Source organism: Lithobates pipiens, unplaced genomic scaffold, assembly GCF_037356315.1.
Source record: "Lithobates pipiens isolate NorthernLeopardFrog02 unplaced genomic scaffold, aLitPip1_a1.2 Scaffold_13, whole genome shotgun sequence".
Taxonomy (NCBI): Eukaryota; Metazoa; Chordata; class Amphibia; order Anura; family Ranidae; genus Lithobates; species Lithobates pipiens.
The window spans coordinates 544238182-544260813 of NW_027507718.1; the positions used below are offsets into that span (position 1 = coordinate 544238182).

General features: G+C 55.2%; 1 pseudogene across 1 annotated transcript; it reads right to left on the reverse strand.

Annotated features, from left to right (window-relative positions):
* Nucleotides 1–4026: 4026 nt before the first annotated feature.
* On the reverse strand, nt 4027–12519 carry LOC143975799 (putative N-acetyltransferase camello; annotated as a pseudogene). The gene is made up of 2 exons (XR_013272419.1): nt 12396–12519; nt 4027–7455 (listed from the first exon to the last, which is right to left on the reverse strand). The product of XR_013272419.1 is annotated as a putative N-acetyltransferase camello (transcript).
* Nucleotides 12520–22632: the final 10113 nt, after the last annotated feature.

Here is a 22632-nt window from a genome sequence, read left to right on the forward strand (position 1 = left end):
ACTTATGACAGAAGAAGACTGAGGACATACTGTGAGTGCAGTCACCACACTGCCCCACACACCCGCTGTGTAAATGATGAAGCGAGTGGTGCTGACGCCATCAGCCTGCTTCATAGGGAATCATTTTTGTTCTGTTTGTTTGGTGACCGTTTGCTGCAACTTAAATCACTGGAACTGTTAGCAGGAAGATTGAGCTACTAGAAATCCCCTGTGAATTGTGTCCTATTCAGGTGCCTGTCTGCAAATACTTCAATCTTTTATTAGCAAGAGATTAAAATTACCAGTATAGCCCAGACTGAGTGTTATGCAATGCAGTAGTGCTCGGAGCTCAGGCTGTGTGATGGCGTCCATGACAGCTGGGGCTAAAGAGTAGGTGGGTTGAAAGATGCTGGCTGTTCATCAACCATGAAGACTGAGGACATCTAGTGGTGGAAAAGAAGTATGATGGGGGACAGCTCCATATTGCTGGAGAGTATTGCAGCAGAAGTGTTTTTATTTATCCAAACTAGATTATTTACTTTTAACATCTTTAAGTTAGAAAATGTCCTCTACAGATTGACTTTTTCTTTAACAATCACATCTTTTCTTTTAGGCTGTTATTGCTCTCTACTTGAAGCAATCACTTCTGTTGATATTGTCACAGATGGGGTTTGTATCTGCTGAGAGACACAGTCCAGAAATCGCAGGCGTGCAGGGGGTCACTGGGGATACAGAGGTCATTGGAGACACAGGTGTGCAGGGGTCACTGGAGATTCAGAAGTCATTGGAAACACAGGTATTCAGTTTAGGGGTCAGTGGGGACACAGGAGTCATTGGAGATGCAGAAGCACCAGGGTCACAGGAGTCATTGATGACATAGGAGTGTAGGGGTCACTGGAGATGCTGGGGTCATTGGAGACACAGGTGTGCAGGGGTCACTGGGGATTCAGGGGTCATTGGAGACACAGGTGCGCAGGGGTCACTGGAGATTCAGAAGTCATTGGAAACACGGGTATTCAGTTTAGGGGTCAATGGGGACACAGGAGTCAATGGAGATGCAGAAGAACCAGGGTCACAGGAGTCATTGGTGACATAGGAGTGTAGGGGTCACTGGAGATACTGGGGTCATTGGAGACACAGGTGTGCAGGGGTCACTGGGGATTCAGGAGTCATTGGAGACACAGGTGTGCAGGGGTCACTGAAGCACAAGGGTCACAGGAGTCATTGGAGACACAGGTGTTCAGGGGTCATTAGGGATGTAGGAGTCATTGGAGACACAGGAGCGCAGGAGTAATTGGGGATACCAGTGATATTGGAGACACAGGAGCACTATGGCCATAGGAGTCACAGGAGCCATTGGAGACACATGGGTCACTTGATTCATTGGGGATACAGGAGTCATAAGGGATAAAGAAGCTCCAGGGTCACAGGAGTCATATGACACAGAAGTACCAGGGTCACAGGATTCATTGGAGACATAGGAGGACAGGGGTCACAGAAGTCATTGGAGACACAGGAGCATAGGGGTCATTGGGGATACAGGAGTAATTGGAGACAAAGGAGCACGGGAGTCAGTGGGGATACAGGAGTCATTGAAAACACAGGTGTTCAGGGTTTACTGGGGACACGGGAGTCATTGGAGACACAGGAGAACAAGGGTCACTGGGGATACAGGAGTCATTGGAGACACAGGTGTGCAGGGGTCACTGGGGATACAGGAGTCATTGGAGACACAGGTGTGCAGGGGTCACTGGGGATACAGGAGTCATTGGAGACACAGGCGCGCAGGATTCATTGGAGACATAGGAGCACAGGGGTCACAGAAGCGCATGGGTCACTGGAGATACAGGAGTCATTGGAGACACAGGAGCCATAAGAGCACAGGGGTTACAGGAGTCATTGGTGACACAGGAGCGCAGGGGTCACTGGGGATACAAGAGTCATTGGAGCCACCGGTGTGCTGGGGTCTCCGGGTATACGGCAGTTATTGGAGACACAGAAACACAGCACAGAGATTAAAGGAGTCATTGGGGACACAGGTGTGCAGAGGTCACTGGGGATACAGGAATCATTGGAGACACAGGTGTTCAGGGGTTACTGGGGAATCGGGGATACAGGGGTCATTGGAGACACAGGTGTTCAGGGGCCACTGGGGATACAGGAGTCATTGGACACACAGGAGCACAGGGGATACAGGAGTCATTGGAGACACTGGTGCTCAGGGGTTACTGGGGACACAGGAGTCATTGGAGACACAGGAGCACAGGGGTCCCTGGGGACACAGGAGTCATTGGAGACATGGGGGTCACTGGGGATACAGGAGTCATTGGAGACACAGGGGTCACAGGGGATACAGGAGTCATTGGAGACACAGGTGTTCATGGGTTACTAGGGATACAGGAGTCATTGGAGACACAGGCGCGCAGGGGTCACAAAAGTGCATGGGCCACTGGAGATACAGGAGTCATTGGAGACACAGGAGCACCAGGGTCACAAGAGTCAAAAGAGCACAGGGGTTACACGAGTCATTGGTGACACAGGAGCGCAGGGGTCATAGGAGTCATTGGAGACACAGGTGTTCAGGAGTTACTGGGGACACGGGAGTCGTTGGAGACACAGGAAAACAGGGGTCACTGGGGACACAGGAGTCATAGGAGAACAGGGGTCACTGAGGATACAGGAGTCATAGGAGCACAGGGGTCACTGAGGATACGGGAGTCATTGGAGCACAGGGGTCACTGGGGATACGGGAGTCATTGGAGCACAGGGGTCACTGGGGATACAGGAGTCATTGGAGCACAGGGGTCACTGGGGATACAGGAGTCATTGGAGCACAGGGGTCACTGAGGATACAGGAGTCATTGGAGCACAGGGGTCACTGGGGATACAGGAGTCATTGGAGCACAGGGGTCACTGGGGATACAGGAGTCATTGGAGCACAGGGGTCACTGGGGATACAGGAGTCATTGGAGCACAGGGGTCACTGGGGATACAGGAGTCATTGGAGCACAGGGGTCACTGGGGATACAGGAGTCATTGGAGCACAGGGGTCACTGAGGATACAGGAGTCATTGGAGCACAGGGGTCACTGAGGATACAGGAGTCATTGGAGCACAGGGTCACTGAGGATACAGGAGTCATTGGAGCACAGGGGTCACTGAGGATACAGGAGTCATTGGAGACAAAGGTGTTCAGGGGTCACTGGGGACACAGGAGTCATTGGAGACACAGCACAGGGGTTACAGGAGTCATTGGAGATACAGGAGCTCAGGGGGTCACTGTAGGCACAGAAGCACAGCTGGATTGCATGTAGAAGGAGCAGGACACGGAGGGATAATGGAACTCGGGGTTCACAGAAGTGTTGAAAACACACAGTGCAGGTAAATCTCAAAGTACGTGTTAAATGTACTGACACATGTAACCGATATTGACAGATATGATTGTCTGCAGTGAATGATTTCCCAGGTTGCAAAGTAATTTCTCGTTTCTATTGGTCCTCAGAGATTGAGGTTGTCTCTAGAGCGCTGCGACAGTTCTTAAGGCCCCGTACACACGATTGGACTTTTTAACAAACATGCAAATTTGCTGTTTTAAGGCAACATCCGACCGTGTGTGTGCGCTCCATCGGACAAACTTTTTTTCGGTTTTCATCTGACTTTTGTTGGCTGAACTTTTCGACAACATAAGTCTGATGGAGCAAAGTCCGATCGTGTGTACAGAAAACCAATCGGACTTTACACACACACGCATGTTCAGAACCAATGCAAAAGATCAGACAAAAATACAGAAGTTGACCAAAGGTGGCGGTAAAGAGCAGAAAAACCATGTGATTTATTGAAAGTTGGCTGAAAAAGTCAGATCGTGTGTATGCAATACAGGTTCACGGCCAACGCCCTTTTGTACAGAAATCCACGGGAAAGTTTGTACAAAGTCCGATCGTGTGTACGGGGCTTAACACTCATTAATTGCTTTGAGGGATGATCAGTAAGGGATCGATACAAAATTTGCAGCTTCTTCCTCCAAACAAAGCACACATATCAGACACACCATGTTCAAAGTTTTAATCACAGAATAGAGAGTCTTAAAAAAAAAAAGGAAGCAAAAGATATTCTTTCTATATACAGCCATTTATGGACAGAGACGTCATAGTGACAACAAATTCAGAGCAAATAACCGTACCGGATCTCCCTCCTGTCCGGGTCCCGTCGTCCCTGCTTGCCATCTATTCTTTTCACTTCAACATTTCATGGGACGCACCCAGAGCCCAGACCGTCAGCTTTCATCTCCTAGTCTGGGTTCTGGCACACCCTCCTTCACTGACCTGGCACACAATTTGGGGGGGGGGGGGGGGGCCCTAGTCTGGGTTCTGTCACACCCTCCTTCACTGACCTGGCACACAATTTGGGGGGGGGGGGGGGGTTACTGGATCTCCAGCCTCAGGACTAGAAGTTGAGATCTACATATTGGGTTTCGATACTGCTGGGGCTTAAAGGAAGTCTGGTTACCTGCTTATATATTACAGTGGAACCTTGGATTACGAGCATAATCTGTCCCAGGAGAATACTTGTAATCCAAAGCATTTGCATATCAAAGCGAGTTTCCCCCATAGAAGTCAACGGAAAGAAGATAATTCGTTCCACATTGACTTCTATTGCATGTAATACCGCATGTGGCCAGATGTAGGCGTGGGGCACCGGAGAGCCTCGGAAATACTCAAGGACAGCTCGGCTGAACTCGAAAACAGAGAATTTCCAAGTGATTCTGAGTATTGGCCCTCACCTCAGGCCAAATGCGGTACTGCACACCCCATTGGCATGAATTCTGCTCGTTTTGCGAGACAACACTAGCAAAAATAAAAAATAAAATAGTTGTTCGTCTTTCAAAACGCTCGTTAACCGCGTTACTCGTAAACCAACTTTCCACTGTACATCTAACCCAGGAGTCTCAAACTGGCGGCCCTCCAGCTGTTGCAAAACTACCCATGAGGCATTGCACGGCTGACAGTTTAGAGCAAGACTCCCAAAGGCAGAGGCATGATGGGACTTGTAGTTTCGCAACAGCTGGAGGGCCGCCAGTTTGAGACCCCCTGCTCTAACCCAATCAGGACCATCTCATATAAACATTACAGGTGAAGCCCAGACACAAAATCTTCCATGTATTCCCCAATCTGTCTGGAGTTGGACTTTAAATCTGAATTCCAGGAATTTAGCTTTAATATAATCTGCAGGCATACCATGAGGGAAGACCAATGAGACCTATCTTTCTGGAGCACAATAGACCTGTCAGATGTGAATATTAGAGATAACTTCTGGAGTTTCCATGCTGCTTGTTGTAGGTCTCAGTTCCTTCAAGAGCAGAGTCCCTGGAACTGCTATGCCTGCCCCTCCCTCTTACTGCCCATTCCCAGAAGCCTTTGTATTAGGTAAACTAATTTACAAAATACAAAGGCTTCTGTGAATGGGTAGCAGAAAGGAGGCATAGTTGCTCTGTGCTTTTCTCCTTCCACGGCCTGGGTGTATGCTTCGGAAGTGCAATAAACCTGTCTCATAAGTAATAGAGATAGGTGCCTGTCACCTCCAGGACTTAACTTACAGCGAGTTCAACCTTTTGTTGACCAAAGTATTTTTTTTTGTCTAGGTGTGAACAAAAAGAACCTATACTCACCCGATCCTCCGGAAAACAGCGCTCCCCCCACGTCCAGCGCTGGACTGTTCCTGACATCATCATGTCCAGAGCTGCTTTATGGGTGTGATGTCAGGAACAGTACACCGCTGGACAATGGGGGGAGCAGGATCTGAAGGGACCGGTCTTGCGGTGGGAGGATTAGGTGAATACATCTCTGCTCTCCAGACCCCTAGACAAAAAAAGAACAGCTAAGAAAAGAATTGTCCCGGAGTTCAGCTTTAAGATTGGTTAGGCTTAGGCTGAAAATCCACTTGAACTTCTTGTGGCAAATGAAAGATAATCCGTTATAAGAAACCAATGGAAGCCACCATTGCAGACCTGGGTTTGAAAATGCTAGTTGTCTGGTTGTCATTCAGATGCTTTCTGATTCGTTGACCTGGAATGGGTATAGAGATAAGGAATCGGCCAGCACTAGGTACTCTGAAAATTTGACAGGCCTACTTAATAATCTGGCAGGCAAGGACAATCTGACCCTGGCATGGTGGCCAACTGCTTGAGGTTGGCAAGTGTGGTCGTAGGTGTTGCCAGTTGGTAGGACCGTGGTCGCAGCTGTTGCCGGTTGGTAGGACCGTGGTCGCAGCTGTTGCCGGTTGGTAGGACCGTGGTCGCAGCTGTTGCCGGTTGGTAGGACCGTGGTCGCAGCTGTTGCCGGTTGGTAGGACCGTGGTCGCAGCTGTTGCCGGTTGGTAGGACCGTGGTCGCAGCTGTTGCCGGTTGGTAGGACCGTGGTCGCAAGCTGTTGCCGGTTGGTAGGAGCGTGGTCGCAGCGGTTGCCGGTTGGTAGGACAGTGGTCGCAGCGGTTGCCGGTTGGTAGGACCGTGGTCGCAGCGGTTGCCGGTTGGTAGGACTGTGGTCGCAGCGGTTGCCGGTTGGTAGGACTGTGGTCGCAGCGGTTGCCGGTTGGTAGGACTGTGGTCGGAGCGGTTGCCAGTTGGTAGGACTGTGGTCGTAGTGGTTGCCGGGATTGTGGTCGTATCGGTTGCCGGTTGGTAGGACTGTGGTTGTAGCTGTTGCCGGGATTGTGGTCGTATCGGTTGCCGGTTGTTAGGACTATGGTCGAAGTGGTTGCCGGTCCCCTGAGTTACAGGTAAGAACAGTCCTTGGTCATCCCTCGGTCTCTAGCTGGCTGGGAAGACGTCATAGCGATACTTGGAGATGGTGAAGTTAATCAGCTGCCCGTATACGGTGGGCATGACATATTCCAGGTACTTCTTGAAGCCCACACTCTCATACATCTTCTTGGCCTCCACCTGGACCATCAGCGTGTTGAGGACGACGGCCTTGTAGCCCCCCCGCCTGGCAAAGCCGATAACCTCCCGCGATAAGGCTTTGGCGATCCCGAGCCCTCTGAAGTCTTTCCTCACCGACATTCGCTTCAGGATTAACTCCTCGCCGTTCTCCTCCGAAGGCTTCACAGCCACTGTCCCTACGACTCTGTCCTCGGCGTCCACCACCCAAAAGTGGGAACCCTCACCTTCCATGTAGGTCTTCTGGATGTCCTGCAGGTCCTCCTGCAGGCAGTGGTCTATGTACATGGACCAGCAGTAGCCGAGGAGCTGACGGCCCAACGCCAGCAGCAAGATGACGGCCATGAAGGGTAAGCTGAAGGATTTGGAGCTGCAGAGCAGCACGATGAAGATGCAGGTGAGGACGAAGAGGACCCAAGGCTGTTTGAGGACGTGGATGCAGACGCTGGGGACGTATTCGCTCATACCGTGGGAGAAGAGCTCCCGCACCACCTCATAGTCCGAATCTCGGTAACCCCGGATTTTATACTCCGCCATGTCTGCCTGAGAAGAGGATGAAAACAGAGAGCAATGTTAGATTTGTGTCCTACTAAAGCGCCTCAACCATAAACTCTATGGGGGGTGGCATACATTATAGTGGCGCAGGAAACTGGCGTTCTCCGTGCCAGTTTCTGTTTCAGGATGAATTCTAAATCAATGATGCAGGGTCCACTCCCAATAAAAGGGATCGTGGCAGTTTTCAGTATAGGAAACTGCCGCAGATCCCCTCTAGGTAGGACCTGGCCTATGGTAGGGAACGGCTCATATCCCTCTCTCTGCTTGTACAATGCTCATACGGTGCAAGCCGAGCCTACAGATTGAGGGCGTGCTTACATTTGCTTCGACTTCAACACACCTACCATATTTTGATGTGTTTTTAATGCTTCTGTGCTTTCTTGAAGCTTGGCAAATGCCCTGTGTGTGTTCATTTACTATTTGTTTTAAAAGGGGCCCAATAGAATACCAGCTCAGTAGTACCCCAACTCAGCAGATCCCCAGGTCATCAGTTGCCCTGTAGTACTAAACCCCAGCTCTGCTGATCCCCTGCTCAGTTGTATGCTTTAGCTCTGCTGAACCCCCGCTCAATAGTGACCCCCAACTCTGCTGATCCCCCGCTCAGTAGTAACCCCCAGCTCTGCCGATCCTCCGCTCAGTAGTATCCCCCAGCTCTGACGATCCCCCTCTTAGTAGTAACCCCCAGCTCTGGCTATCCCCTGCTCAGTAGTAAACCCCAGCTCTGCCGATCCTCCGCTCAGTAGTAACCCCCAGCTCTGGCGATCCTCCGCTCAGCAGTAACCTCCAGCTCTGCAAATCTCCTGCTTAATAGTGACCCCCAGCTCTGGTGATCCCTCCCTCAGTAGTAACCCCCAGCTCTGCTGATCCACTGCTCAGTAGTAACCTTTAGCTCTGCTGAACCCCCGCTCAATAGTGACCCCCAGCTCTGGTGATACCCCACTCAGTACTAAAACCCACTCTGCCGATCCCCTGCTCCATAGTAAACCTCAGCTCTGCCAGTCCCCAGCTCAGTAGTAAACCCCAGCTCTGCCAGTCCCCCGCTCAGTAGTAAACCCCAGCTCTGCCAGTCCCCCGCTCAGTAGTAAACCCCAGCTCTGCCAGTCCCCCGCTCAGTAGTAAACCCCAGCTCTGCCAGTCCCCCGCTCAGTAGTAAACCCCAGCTCTGCCAGTCCCCCGCTCAGTAGTAAACCCCAGCTCTGCCAGTCCCCCGCTCAGTAGTAAACCCCAGCTCTGCCAGTCCCCCGCTCAGTAGTAAACCCCAGCTCTGCCAGTCCCCCGCTCAGTAGTAAACCCCAGCTCTGCCAGTCCCCCGCTCAGTAGTAAACCCCAGCTCTGCCAGTCCCCCGCTCAGTAGTAAACCCCAGCTCTGCCAGTCCCCCGCTCAGTAGTAAACCCCAGCTCTGCCAGTCCCCCGCTCAGTAGTAAACCCCAGCTCTGCCTATTCCCCGCTCAGTAGTAAACCCCAGCTCTGCCGATCCCCTGCTCAGTAGTAAACCCCAGCTCTGCCGATCCTCTGCTCAGTAGTAAACCCCAGCTCTGCCGATCCTCTGCTCAGTAGTAAACCCCAGCTCTGCCGATCCCCTGCTCAGTAGTAACCCCCAGCTCTGCCGATCCCCTGCTCAGTAGTAAACCCCAGCTCTGCCGATCCCCTGCTCAGTAGTAATCCCCAGCTCTGCCGATCCCCTGCTCAGTAGTAATCCCCAGCTTTGCCGATTCCCCGCTCAGTAGTAAACCCCAGCTCTGCCGATCCTCTGCTCAGTAGTAAACCCCAGCTCTGCCGATCCCCTGCTCAGTAGTAACCCCCAGCTCTGCCGATCCCCTGCTCAGTAGTAAACCCCAGCTCTGCCGATCCCCGCTCAGTAGTAAACCCCAGCTCTGCCAGTCCCCCGCTCAGTAGTAAACCCCAGCTCTGCCAGTCCCCCGCTCAGTAGTAAACCCCAGCTCTGCCTATTCCCCGCTCAGTAGTAAACCCCAGCTCTGCCGATCCCCTGCTCAGTAGTAACCCCCAGCTCTGCCGATCCCCTGCTCAGTAGTAAACCCCAGCTCTGCCGATCCCCGCTCAGTAGTAAACCCCAGCTCTGCCAGTCCCCCGCTCAGTAGTAAACCCCAGCTCTGCCAGTCCCCCGCTCAGTAGTAAACCCCAGCTCTGCCTATTCCCCGCTCAGTAGTAAACCCCAGCTCTGCCGATCCCCTGCTCAGTAGTAAACCCCAGCTCTGCCGATCCTCTGCTCAGTAGTAAACCCCAGCTCTGCCGATCCTCTGCTCAGTAGTAAACCCCAGCTCTGCCGATCCCCTGCTCAGTAGTAACCCCCAGCTCTGCCGATCCCCTGCTCAAAAGTAAACCCCAGCTCTGCCGATCCCCTGCTCAGTAGTAATCCCCAGCTCTGCCGATCCCCTGCTCAGTAGTAATCCCCAGCTTTGCTGATTCCCCGCTCAGTAGTAAACCCCAGCTCTGCCGATCCTCTGCTCAGTAGTAAACCCCAGCTCTGCCGATCCCCTGCTCAGTAGTAACCCCCAGCTCTGCCGATCCCCTGCTCAGTAGTAAACCCCAGCTCTGCCGATCCCCTGCTCAGTAGTAATCCCCAGCTTTGCTGATTCCCCGCTCAGTAGTAAACCCCAGCTCTGCCGATGCTCTGTTCATGAGTAAACCCCAGCTCTGCCGATCCCCCGCTCAGTAGTAAACCCCAGCTCTGCCGATCCCTGGCTCAGGAGTAAACCCCAGCTCTGCCGATCCCCTGCTCAGTAGTAATCCCCAGCTCTGCCGATCCCCTGCTCAGTAGTAATCCCCAGCTCTGCCGATCCCCTGCTCAGTAGTAATCCCCAGCTCTGCCGATCCCCTGCTCAGTAGTAATCCCCAGCTCTGCCGATCCTCCGCTCAGTAGTAAACCCCAGCTCTGCCGATTCCCGGCTCAGGAGTAATCCCCAGCTCTGCCGATCCTCCGTTCAGTAGTAAACCCCAGCTTGCCGATCCCTGGCTCAGGAGTAAACCCCAGCTCTGCTGGAAAGGAAAACAAATGCAGCCGCCACATCTAATATTTGGCAAACTGCAATAGATCACATTTTTGGTTTGGTATTTATTACCGCTGTCAGTTCTACTTTAACCACTTGCCTACCAGGCACTTTTATCCCCTTCCTGCCTAGGCCAATTTTCAGCTTTCAGCGATGTCACACATTGAATGACAATTGCGCGGTCATGTTACACTGTACCTATATGACATTTTTATCTTTTTTTCCCCACACAAATAGAGCTTTCTTTTGGTGGTATTTACTCACCACTGGGTTTTTATATATTTTTTTGGTAAACAAAAAGCTGAACATTTTGAAAAAAAAAATATATGTTTTTTCATAGTTTGTTATAAAATGTTGAAAATAGGTAAGTTTTCTCCATCATGGATGTGTGCTGATGAGGCTGCACTGATGGGCATTGATAAGCGACATAATAGGGTAGTACTCATAGGGGGCACTAAAAAGGGCAGCACTGATAGGTGACACTGATGAAGAGGCACTGATGAGGCTGCACTGACAGGCTGCATTGATGGGCACCGATAGGCAGCACTAAAAGGCACTGATGAGGCTGCAATGATAGCGTATTACTCATAGGTTACACTGATGGGCACTGATTGGCAGCACCAATAGGTGACATTGATGAAGCTGCACTAAAGGGCACTGATAGGTGACACTGATGAAGAGGCACTGAGGAGGCGGCACTGATATGTGACACTGATGAGGTTGCACTGACAGGCTGTATTGGTGGGCACTGATAGGCAGGATTAAAAGGCACCGATAGGCAGCACTAAAAGGCACTGATAGGTGACACTGATGGGCACTGATAGTTGGCATTAAAAGGGGCAGCACTGATAGGTGACACTGAAGAAGAGGCACAGATGAGGCTGCACTGATAGTTGACACTGATGAGGCTGCACTGACAGGCTGCATTGGTGGGCAATGATAGGCAGCACTAAAAAGCACTGATAGGTGGCACTAAAAAGGACAGCACTGATAGGTGACACTGAAGAGGCACTGATGAGGCTGCATTGATGGTCACTGATAGGTGACACTGATGAGGCTGCACTGCACTTACCGCCCGGCCTATAGCAGAATGACGGCCAGGCGGTGGCTCAGTTATGCTGACTGGGCGTCACATGATGTCCTGCAAGATAACAGCCGCTGTGGGGGGAGCGGGGGGGGGGTGTCTGTGCTGATTGTTTATAAGAGCAGCCCCCCCCTTGGATGCCCACAATGGACCACCAGGGAAGCCCCTAACATGTGCATGGCCAGGTATGTACCCCATGGCCATCCACATATACAAAAATATGACAAATATATGCCAATCAGTGCCCACAAATGGGCAATGACTGGCAACATTATGCGGCAGATCGAATGCAACCTCTCAGTACCCATCCATGCCACCCATAAATACCCATCAGTGTCACCTGAGTGCCCATCAGTGCCACCCATAAGTACCCATCAGTGCCGCCTTATCAGTGCACATCATTGAAGGAGAAAACTCACTTATTTACAATTTTATTTTTAACAGAAACAAAGAAAAAAACTTTTTTCACCCAACTCACCCGCCGTCCAATCAGAGCGCCACAGCCTCACATAGAAGCGTTCTCATTGGACGAGGGGGAGGCAGCAGGAAGAACTTAGTTCTGAAGTCCAATAACAAAGTGAAACTATCTTCAGAGGGGCGCACAGAGGAGGCGCGTCCCCCTAATATCATATATAGCAGGAAGCAGATATACAAATACATTCAGTTCTAGAATTTTTTATATATATATATATCATCATGGATGCAGCAAGGAGCTGATATAATAATAATAACACCAGTCATAGCCCATACTAACAATAAAGGTTTCCCCTGTACAGTAAAACAAGGACATATCCCCCTCCCCCTGCTCAGTGTACTGAAGTCCCTTCCATCTCACCCCCAGCCTGTCCTCTCCTCTCACCTGCACCCTCTGTGTCCCCAGTCGCGGGAATAACACGTCATCGGCTGCCAGTTCCAGCAGACCCGTCTCCTAGAGCTATAAGAAACAAATCGGACGCCATTTTGTTGAAGTCCGCCGGTCTCCGGAAACATGGCCGCCCGCCAAAGCGCTATAGAAAGCTGCAGACAGGGCGGTGACCGGCAGGGGGCGCTGGTGTACTGTCAGTGCTTTACAGGTCTCAAATAACTGAGCTTTCATACAGTGTAACAGGGGGTGCTGCTGTCTGTGTCCGCGCACAATAGGAAAGTGGTTGCTATGTGAGCAGAGAGGTTTCTATGTGAGCCCCCGGGTTGCTGTGTGAGCACACGGGTTGCTACGTGAGCAGACAGGTAACTATGTGTGCACACAGGTTACTATGTGTGCAGACAGGTAACTATGTGCGCAGACAGGTTGCTATGTGCGCAGACAGGTTGCTATGTGCGCAGACAGGTTGCTATGTGCGCAAACAGGTTGCTATGTGCGCACACAGGTTGCTATGTGCGCAAACAGGTTGCTATGTGCGCAAACAGGTTGCTATGTGCGCACACAGTTTGCTATGTGCGCACACAGGCTGCTATGTGCGTACACAGGTTGCTATGTGCGCACACAGGTTGCTATGTGCGCACACAGTTTGCTATGTGCGCACACAGGCTGCTATGTGCGCACACAGGCTGCTATGTGCGCACACAGGTTGCTATGTGCGTACACAGGTTGCTATGTGTGCACACAGGTTTCTATGTTGGAACACAGGTTGCTATGTGCACAGACCTCACTGCCAGAAACGTTTTTTGCTGCTTCTTTTTTTTTTTGCACACATTATTATTTTATATTATTATACAGGATGCATATAGTGCCAACAGTTTTTATTTTTTTTTAAACGTGTGGTGCACACATGTTTAAAAAAAAAAAAAAAACATTTTAGGCCTGAAAACTGCATGAAACCCCCCCAAACATATTTTCTGACAGCAGACACCCTAGAGAATAAATTCAAATGTATTCAGCTGTCAGCGGGGAAGCCCTTGGATAGCTGAGGACTCGTCAGTTTAAGGGCGCCATGGCCGACTTCCTGGCCCGCTCCTTAACAACCAGCTTTACGCTCTGATTGGGCAAAGCTCTGCGAAGAGCCAATGTGCGGCCTGAACTCATGCTCGGGCCGAGCCGTTCGCACCAACTCTGCTCATCAGGCTGCACTATTCCAGTAGAGATTTGTAACATTGGCATGCCTGGTCTGAAGATACTTAAAGGGGTGCATGGTGGTATTGGGGTGTAGATGGACAGGGCTGTAATGCGCACACCGGAGGTGAGGTGGGGACAAGACATCACTAGGAAAAACAAGCGCAAGGGAAGGATGACATGATAGCCAGAAAGCGGGTGAGCGGTACTGCCAGGGGTGATGACTCTCCAGTATAGTGAGGAGAGCAGTTCAGAGCCTACCTCCTAGGTGACCCAGCCACCGGGACCAGACCCCCACCTCGTGGTGGAGACCGCCAGTATAGTGAGGAGATCAGTTCAGAGCCTACCTCCTAGATGACCCAGCCACCGGGACCAGACCCCCACCCTGTGATGGAGACCGCCAGTATAGTGAAGAGAGCAGTTCAGAGCCTACCTCCTAGGTGACCCAGCCACCCTGACCAGACTCCCACCCCGTGGTGGAGACCGCCAGTATAGCGAGGAGAGCAGTTCAGAGCCTACCTCCTAGGTGACCCAGCCACCGGGACCAGACCCCCACCCCGTGGTGGAGACCACCAGTATAGTGTGGAGAGCAGTTCAGAGCCTACCTCCTAGGTGACCCAGCCACTGGGACCAGACCCACCCCATGGTGGAGACCACCAGTATAGTGAGGAGAGCAGTTCAGAGCCTACCTCCTAGGTGACCCAGCCACCGGGACCAGACCCCCACCCCATGGTGGAGACCGCCGGTATAGTGAGGAGAGCAGTTCAGAGCCTACCTCCTAGGTGACCCAGCCACCGGGACCAGACCCCCACCCCGTGGTGGAGACCACCAGTATAGTGAGGAGAGCAGATCAGAGCCTACCTCCTAGGTGACCCAGCCACCGGGACCAGACCCCCACCCTGTGGTGGAGACCACCAGTATAGTGAGGAGAGCAGATCAGAGCCTACCTCCTAGGTGACCCAGCCACCAGGACCAGATCCCCACCCCATGGTGGAGACCACCAGTATAGTGAGGAGAGCAGTTCAGAGCCTACCTCCTAGGTGACCCAGCCACCGGGACCAGACCCCCACCCCGTTGTGGAGACCACCGGTATAGTGAGGAGAGCAGATCAGAGCCTACGTCCTAGGTGACCCAGCCACCGGGACCAGACCCCCACCCCGTTGTGGAGACCACCGGTATAGTGAGGAGAGCAGTTCAGAGCCTACCTCCTAGGTGACCCAGCCACCGGGACCAGACCCCCACCCCGTGGTGGACACCGCCAGTATAGTGAGGAGAGCAGTTCAGAGCCTACCTCCTGGGCGACCCAGCCACCGGGACCAGACCCCCACCCCATGGTGGAGACCACCAGTATAGTGAGGAGAGCAGTTCAGAGCCTACCTCCTAGGTGACCCAGCCACCGGGACCAGACCCCCACCCCGTTGTGGAGACCACCGGTATAGTGAGGAGAGCAGATCAGAGCCTACCTCCTAGGTGACCCAGCCACCGGGACCAGACCCCCACCCTGTGGTGGAGACCACCAGTATAGTGAGGAGAGCAGATCAGAGCCTACCTCCTAGGTGACCCAGCCACCGGGACCAGACCCCCACCCCATGGTGGAGACCGCCAGTATAGTGAGGAGAGCAGTTCAGAGCCTACCTCCTAGGTGACCCAGCCACCGGGACCAGACCCACTCCATGGTGGAGACCGCCAGTATAGTGAGGAGAGCAGTTCAGAGCCTACCTCCTAGGTGACCCAGCCACCGGGACCAGACCCCCACCCCATGGTGGAGACCACCAGTATAGTGAGGAGAGCAGATCAGAGCCTACCTCCTAGGTGACCCAGCCACCGGAACCAGACCCCCACCCCATGGTGGAGCCCGCCAGTATAGTGAGGAGAGCAGTTCAGAGCCTACCTCCTAGGTGACCCAGCCACCGGGACCAGACCCACTCCATGGTGGAGACCATCAGTATAGTGATGAGAGCAGTTCAGAGCCTACCTCCTAGGTGACCCAGCCACCGGGACCAGACCCACCCCATGGTGGAGACCACCAGTACAGTGAGGAGAGCAGTTCAGAGCCTACCTCCTAGGTGACCCAGCCACCGGGACCAGACCCCCACCTCGTGGTGGAGACCGCCAGTATAGTGAGGAGAGCAGTTCAGAGCCTACCTCCTAGGTGACCCAGCCACCGGGACCAGACCCCCACCCCGTGGTGGAGACCACCAGTATAGTGAGGAGAGCAGATCAGAGCCTACCTCCTAGGTGACCCAGCCACCGGGACCAGACCCCCACCCTGTGGTGGAGACCACCAGTATAGTGAGGAGAGCAGATCAGAGCCTACCTCCTAGGTGACCCAGCCACCGGGACCAGATCCCCACCCCATGGTGGACACCGCCAGTATAGTGAGGAGAGCAGTTCAGAGCCTACCTCCTGGGTGACCCAGCCACCGGGACCAGACCCCCACCCCATGGTGGAGACCACCAGTATAGTGAGGAGAGCAGTTCAGAGCCTACCTCCTAGGTGACCCAGCCACCGGGACCAGACCCCCACCCCGTTGTGGAGACCACCGGTATAGTGAGGAGAGCAGATCAGAGCCTACCTCCTAGGTGACCCAGCCACCGGGACCAGACCCCCACCCTGTGGTGGAGACCACCAGTATAGTGAGGAGAGCAGATCAGAGCCTACCTCCTAGGTGACCCAGCCACCGGGACCAGACCCCCACCCCATGGTGGAGACCACCAGTATAGTGAGGAGAGCAGATCAGGGCCTACCTCCTAGGTGACCCAGCCACCGGAACCAGACCCCCACCCCATGGTGGAGCCCGCCAGTATAGTGAGGAGAGCAGTTCAGAGCCTACCTCCTAGGTGACCCAGCCACCGGGACCAGACCCACTCCATGGTGGAGACCATCAGTATAGTGATGAGAGCAGTTCAGAGCCTACCTCCTAGGTGACCCAGCCACCGGGACCAGACCCACCCCATGGTGGAGACCACCAGTACAGTGAGGAGAGCAGTTCAGAGCCTACCTCCTAGGTGACCCAGCCACCGGGACCAGACCCCCACCTCGTGGTGGAGACCGCCAGTATAGTGAGGAGAGCAGTTCAGAGCCCACCTCCTAGGTGACCCAGCCACCGGGACCAGACCCCCACCCCGTGGTGGAGACCACCAGTATAGTGAGGAGAGCAGATCAGAGCCTACCTCCTAGGTGACCCAGCCACCGGGACCAGACCCCCACCCTGTGGTGGAGACCACCAGTATAGTGAGGAGAGCAGATCAGAGCCTACCTCCTAGGTGACCCAGCCACCGGGACCAGATCCCCACCCCATGGTGGACACCGCCAGTATAGTGAGGAGAGCAGTTCAGAGCCTACCTCCTGGGTGACCCAGCCACCGGGACCAGACCCCCACCCCATGGTGGAGACCACCAGTATAGTGAGGAGAGCAGTTCAGAGCCTACCTCCTAGGTGACCCAGCCACCGGGACCAGACCCCCACCCCGTTGTGGAGACCACCGGTATAGTGAGGAGAGCAGATCAGAGCCTACCTCCTAGGTGACCCAGCCACCGGGACCAGACCTCCACCCTGTGGTGGAGACCAGCAGTATAGTGAGGAGAGCAGATCAGAGCCTACCTCCTAGGTGACCCAGCCACCGGGACCAGACCCCCACCCCATGGTGGAGACCACCAGTATAGTGAGGAGAGCAGATCAGGGCCTACCTCCTAGGTGACCCAGCCACCGGAACCAGACCCCCACCCCATGGTGGAGCCCGCCAGTATAGTGAGGAGAGCAGTTCAGAGCCTACCTCCTAGGTGACCCAGCCACCGGGACCAGACCCACTCCATGGTGGAGACCATCAGTATAGTGATGAGAGCAGTTCAGAGCCTACCTCCTAGGTGACCCAGCCACCGGGACCAGACCCACCCCATGGTGGAGACCACCAGTACAGTGAGGAGAGCAGTTCAGAGCCTACCTCCTAGGTGACCCAGCCACCGGGACCAGAACCACCCCATGGTGGAGCCCACCAGTATAGTGAGGAGAGCAAATCAGAGCCTACCTCCTAGGTGACCCAGCCACCGGGACCAAACCCCCACCCCGTGGTGGAGACCACCAGTATAGTGAGGAGAGCAGTTCAGAGCCTACCTCCTAGGTGACCCAGCCACCGGGACCAGACCCACCCCATGGTGGAGACCACCAGTATAGTGAGGAGAGCAGTTCAGAGCCTACCTCCTAGGTGACCCAGCCACCGGGACCAGAACCACCCCATGGTGGAGACCGCCAGTATAGTGAGTAGAGCAGTTCAGAGCCTATCTCCTAGGTGACCCAGTCACCAGGACCAGACCCCCACCCCGTGGTGGAGACCACCAGTATAGTGAGGAGAGCAGTTCAGAGCCTACCTCCTAGGTGACCCAGCCACCGGGACCAGACCCCCACCCCGTGGTGGAGACCACCAGTATAGTGAGGAGAGCAATTCAGAGCCTACCTCCTAGGTGACCCAGCCACTGGGACCAGACCCACCCCATGGTGGAGACCACCAGTATAGTGAGGAGAGCAGTTCAGAGCCTACCTCCTAGGTGACCCAGCCACCGGGACCAGACCCACCCCATGGTGGAGACCGCCGGTATAGTGAGGAGAGCAGTTCAGAGCCTACCTCCTAGGTGACCCAGCCACCGGGACCAGACCCCCACCCCGTGGTGGAGACCACCAGTATAGTGAGGAGAGCAGATCAGAGCCTACCTCCTAGGTGACCCAGCCACCGGGACCAGACCCCCACCCCGTGGTGGAGACCACCAGTATAGTGAGGAGAGCAGATCAGAGCCTACCTCCTAGGTGACCCAGCCACCGGGACCAGATCCCCACCCCATGGTGGAGACCGCCAGTATAGTGAGGAGAGCAGTTCAGAGCCTACCTCCTAGGTGACCCAGCCACCGGGACCAGACCCCCACCCCGTGGCGGAGACCACCAGTATAGTGAGGAGAGCAGATCAGAGCCTACCTCCTAGGTGACCCAGCCACCGGGACCAGACCCCCACCCCATGGTGGAGCCCACCAGTATAGTGAGGAGAGCAGTTCAGAGCCTACCTCCTAGGTGACCCAGCCACCGGGACCAGACCCACCCCATGGTGGAGACCACCAGTATAGTGAGGAGAGCAGTTCAGAGCCTACCTCCTAGGTGACCCAGCCACCGGGACCAGAACCACCCCATGGTGGAGACCGCCAGTATAGTGAGTAGAGCAGTTCAGAGCCTACCTCCTAGGTGACCCAGCCACCGGGACCAGACCCCCACCCCGTGGTGGAGACCACCAGTATAGTGAGGAGAGCAGTTCAGAGCCTACCTCCTAGGTGACCCAGCCACCGGGACCAGACCCACCCCATGGTGAAGACCACCAGTATAGTGAGGAGAGCAGATCAGGGCCTACCTCCTAGGTGACCCAGCCACCGGAACCAGACCCCCACCCCATGGTGGAGCCCGCCAGTATAGTGAGGAGAGCAGTTCAGAGCCTACCTCCTAGGTGACCCAGCCACCGGGACCAGACCCACTCCATGGTGGAGACCATCAGTATAGTGATGAGAGCAGTTCAGAGCCTACCTCCTAGGTGACCCAGCCACCGGGACCAGACCCACCCCATGGTGGAGACCACCAGTACAGTGAGGAGAGCAGTTCAGAGCCTACCTCCTAGGTGACCCAGCCACCGGGACCAGAACCACCCCATGGTGGAGCCCACCAGTATAGTGAGGAGAGCAGATCAGAGCCTACCTCCTAGGTGACCCAGCCACCGGGACCAAACCCCCACCCCGTGGTGGAGACCACCAGTATAGTGAGGAGAGCAGTTCAGAGCCTACCTCCTAGGTGACCCAGCCACCGGGACCAGACCCACCCCATGGTGGAGACCACCAGTATAGTGAGGAGAGCAGTTCAGAGCCTACCTCCTAGGTGACCCAGCCACCGGGACCAGAACCACCCCATGGTGGAGACCGCCAGTATAGTGAGTAGAGCAGTTCAGAGCCTATCTCCTAGGTGACCCAGTCACCAGGACCAGACCCCCACCCCGTGGTGGAGACCACCAGTATAGTGAGGAGAGCAGTTCAGAGCCTACCTCCTAGGTGACCCAGCCACCGGGACCAGACCCCCACCCCGTGGTGGAGACCACGAGTATAGTGAGGAGAGCAATTCAGAGCCTACCTCCTAGGTGACCCAGCCACCGGGACCAGACCCACCCCATGGTGGAGACCACCAGTATAGTGAGGAGAGCAGTTCAGAGCCTACCTCCTAGGTGACCCAGCCACCGGGACCAGACCCACCCCATGGTGGAGACCGCCGGTATAGTGAGGAGAGCAGTTCAGAGCCTACCTCCTAGGTGACCCAGCCACCGGGACCAGACCCCCACCCCGTGGTGGAGACCACCAGTATAGTGAGGAGAGCAGATCAGAGCCTACCTCCTAGGTGACCCAGCCACCGGGACCAGACCCCCACCCCGTGGTGGAGACCACCAGTATAGTGAGGAGAGCAGATCAGAGCCTACCTCCTAGGTGACCCAGCCACCAGGACCAGATCCCCACCCCATGGTGGAGACCGCCAGTATAGTGAGGAGAGCAGTTCAGAGCCTACCTCCTAGGTGACCCAGCCACCGGGACCAGACCCCCACCCCATGGTGGAGACCGCCGGTATAGTGAGGAGAGCAGTTCAGAGCCTACCTCCTAGGTGACCCAGCCACCGGGACCAGACCCCCACCCCGTGGCGGAGACCACCAGTATAGTGAGGAGAGCAGATCAGAGCCTACCTCCTAGGTGACCCAGCCACCGGGACCAGACCCCCACCCCATGGTGGAGCCCACCAGTATAGTGAGGAGAGCAGTTCAGAGCCTACCTCCTAGGTGACCCAGCCACCGGGACCAGACCCACCCCATGGTGGAGACCACCAGTATAGTGAGGAGAGCAGTTCAGAGCCTACCTCCTAGGTGACCCAGCCACCGGGACCAGAACCACCCCATGGTGGAGACCACCAGTATAGTGAGTAGAGCAGTTCAGAGCCTACCTCCTAGGTGACCCAGCCACCGGGACCAGACCCCCACCCCGTGGTGGAGACCACCAGTATAGTGAGGAGAGCAGTTCAGAGCCTACCTCCTAGGTGACCCAGCCACCGGGACCAGACCCACCCCATGGTGGAGACCACCAGTATAGTGAGGAGAGCAGTTCAGAGCCTACCTCCTAGGTGACCCAGCCACCGGGACCAGAACCACCCCATGGTGGAGACCGCCAGTATAGTGAGTAGAGCAGTTCAGAGCCTACCTTCTAGGTGACCCAGCCACCAGGACCAGACCCCCACCCCGTGGTGGAGACCACCAGTATAGTGAGGAGAGCAGTTCAGATCCTACCTCCTAGGTGACCCAGCCACCGGGACCAGACCCCTACCCCGTGGTGGAGACCACCAGTATAGTGAGGAGAGCAATTCAGAGCCTACCTCCTAGGTGACCCAGCCACTGGGACCAGACCCACCCCATGGTGGAGACCACCAGTATAGTGAGGAGAGCAGTTCAGAGCCTACCTCCTAGGTGACCCAGCCACCGGGACCAGACCCACCCCATGGTGGAGACCGCCGGTATAGTGAGGAGAGCAGTTCACAGCCTACCTCCTAGGTGACCCAGCCACCGGGACCAGACCCCCACCCCGTGGTGGAGACCACCAGTATAGTGAGGAGAGCAGTTCAGAGCCTACCTCCTAGGTGACCCAGCCACCGGGACCAGAACCACCCCATGGTGGAGACCGCCAGTATAGTGAGTAGAGCAGTTCAGAGCCTACCTCCTAGGTGACCCAGCCACCAGGACCAGACCCCCCACCCCGTGGTGGAGACCACCAGTATAGTGAGGAGAGCAGTTCAGATCCTACCTCCTAGGTGACCCAGCCACCGGGACCAGACCCCTACCCCGTGGTGGAGACCACCAGTATAGTGAGGAGAGCAATTCAGAGCCTACCTCCTAGGTGACCCAGCCACTGGGACCAGACCCACCCCATGGTGGAGACCACCAGTATAGTGAGGAGAGCAGTTCAGAGCCTACCTCCTAGGTGACCCAGCCACCGGGACCAGACCCACCCCATGGTGTAGACCGCCGGTATAGTGAGGAGAGCAGTTCACAGCCTACCTCCTAGGTGACCCAGCCACCGGGACCAGACCCCCACCCCGTGGTGGAGACCACCAGTATAGTTAGGAGAGCAGATCAGAGCCTACCTCCTAGGTGACCCAGCCACCGGGACCAGACCCCCACCCCGTGGTGGAGACCACCAGTATAGTGAGGCGAGCAGTTCAGAGCCTACCTCCTAGGTGACCCAGCCACCGGGACCAGACCCACTCCATGGAGGAGACCATCAGTATAGTGAGGAGAGCAGATCAGAGCCTACCTCCTAGGTGACCCAGCCACCGGGACCAGAACCACCCCATGGTGGAGCCCACCAGTATAGTGAGGAGAGCAGATCAGAGCCTACCTCCTAGGTGACCCAGCCACCGGGACCAGACCCCCACCCCGTGGTGGAGACCACCAGTATAGCGAGGAGAGCAGTTCAGAGCCTACCTCCTAGGTGACCCAGCCACCGGGACCAGACCCACCCCATGCTGGAGACCACCAGTATAGTGAGGAGAGCAGTTCAGAGCCTACCTCCTAGGTGACCCAGCCACCGGGACCAGAACCCCACCCTGTGGTGGAGACCGCCAGTATAGTGAGTAGAGCAGTTCAGAGCCTACCTCCTAGGTGACCCAGCCACCAGGACCAGACCCCCACCCCGTGGTGGAGACCACCAGTATAGTGAGGAGAGCAGTTCAGAGCCTACCTCCTAGGTGACCCAGCCACCGGGACCAGACCCTTACCCCGTGGTGGAGACCACCAGTATAGTGAGGAGAGCAATTCAGAGCCTACCTCCTAGGTGACCCAGCCACTGGGACCAGACCCCCCCCCCCCGTGGTGGAGACCCTAGGGACCTAGCCGTATGGTACAGAAAAGTGATTTACTCACATGCATGGGGTCCGCACTGGTTTCCTGCCGGGATCTGTTCTGCCACTT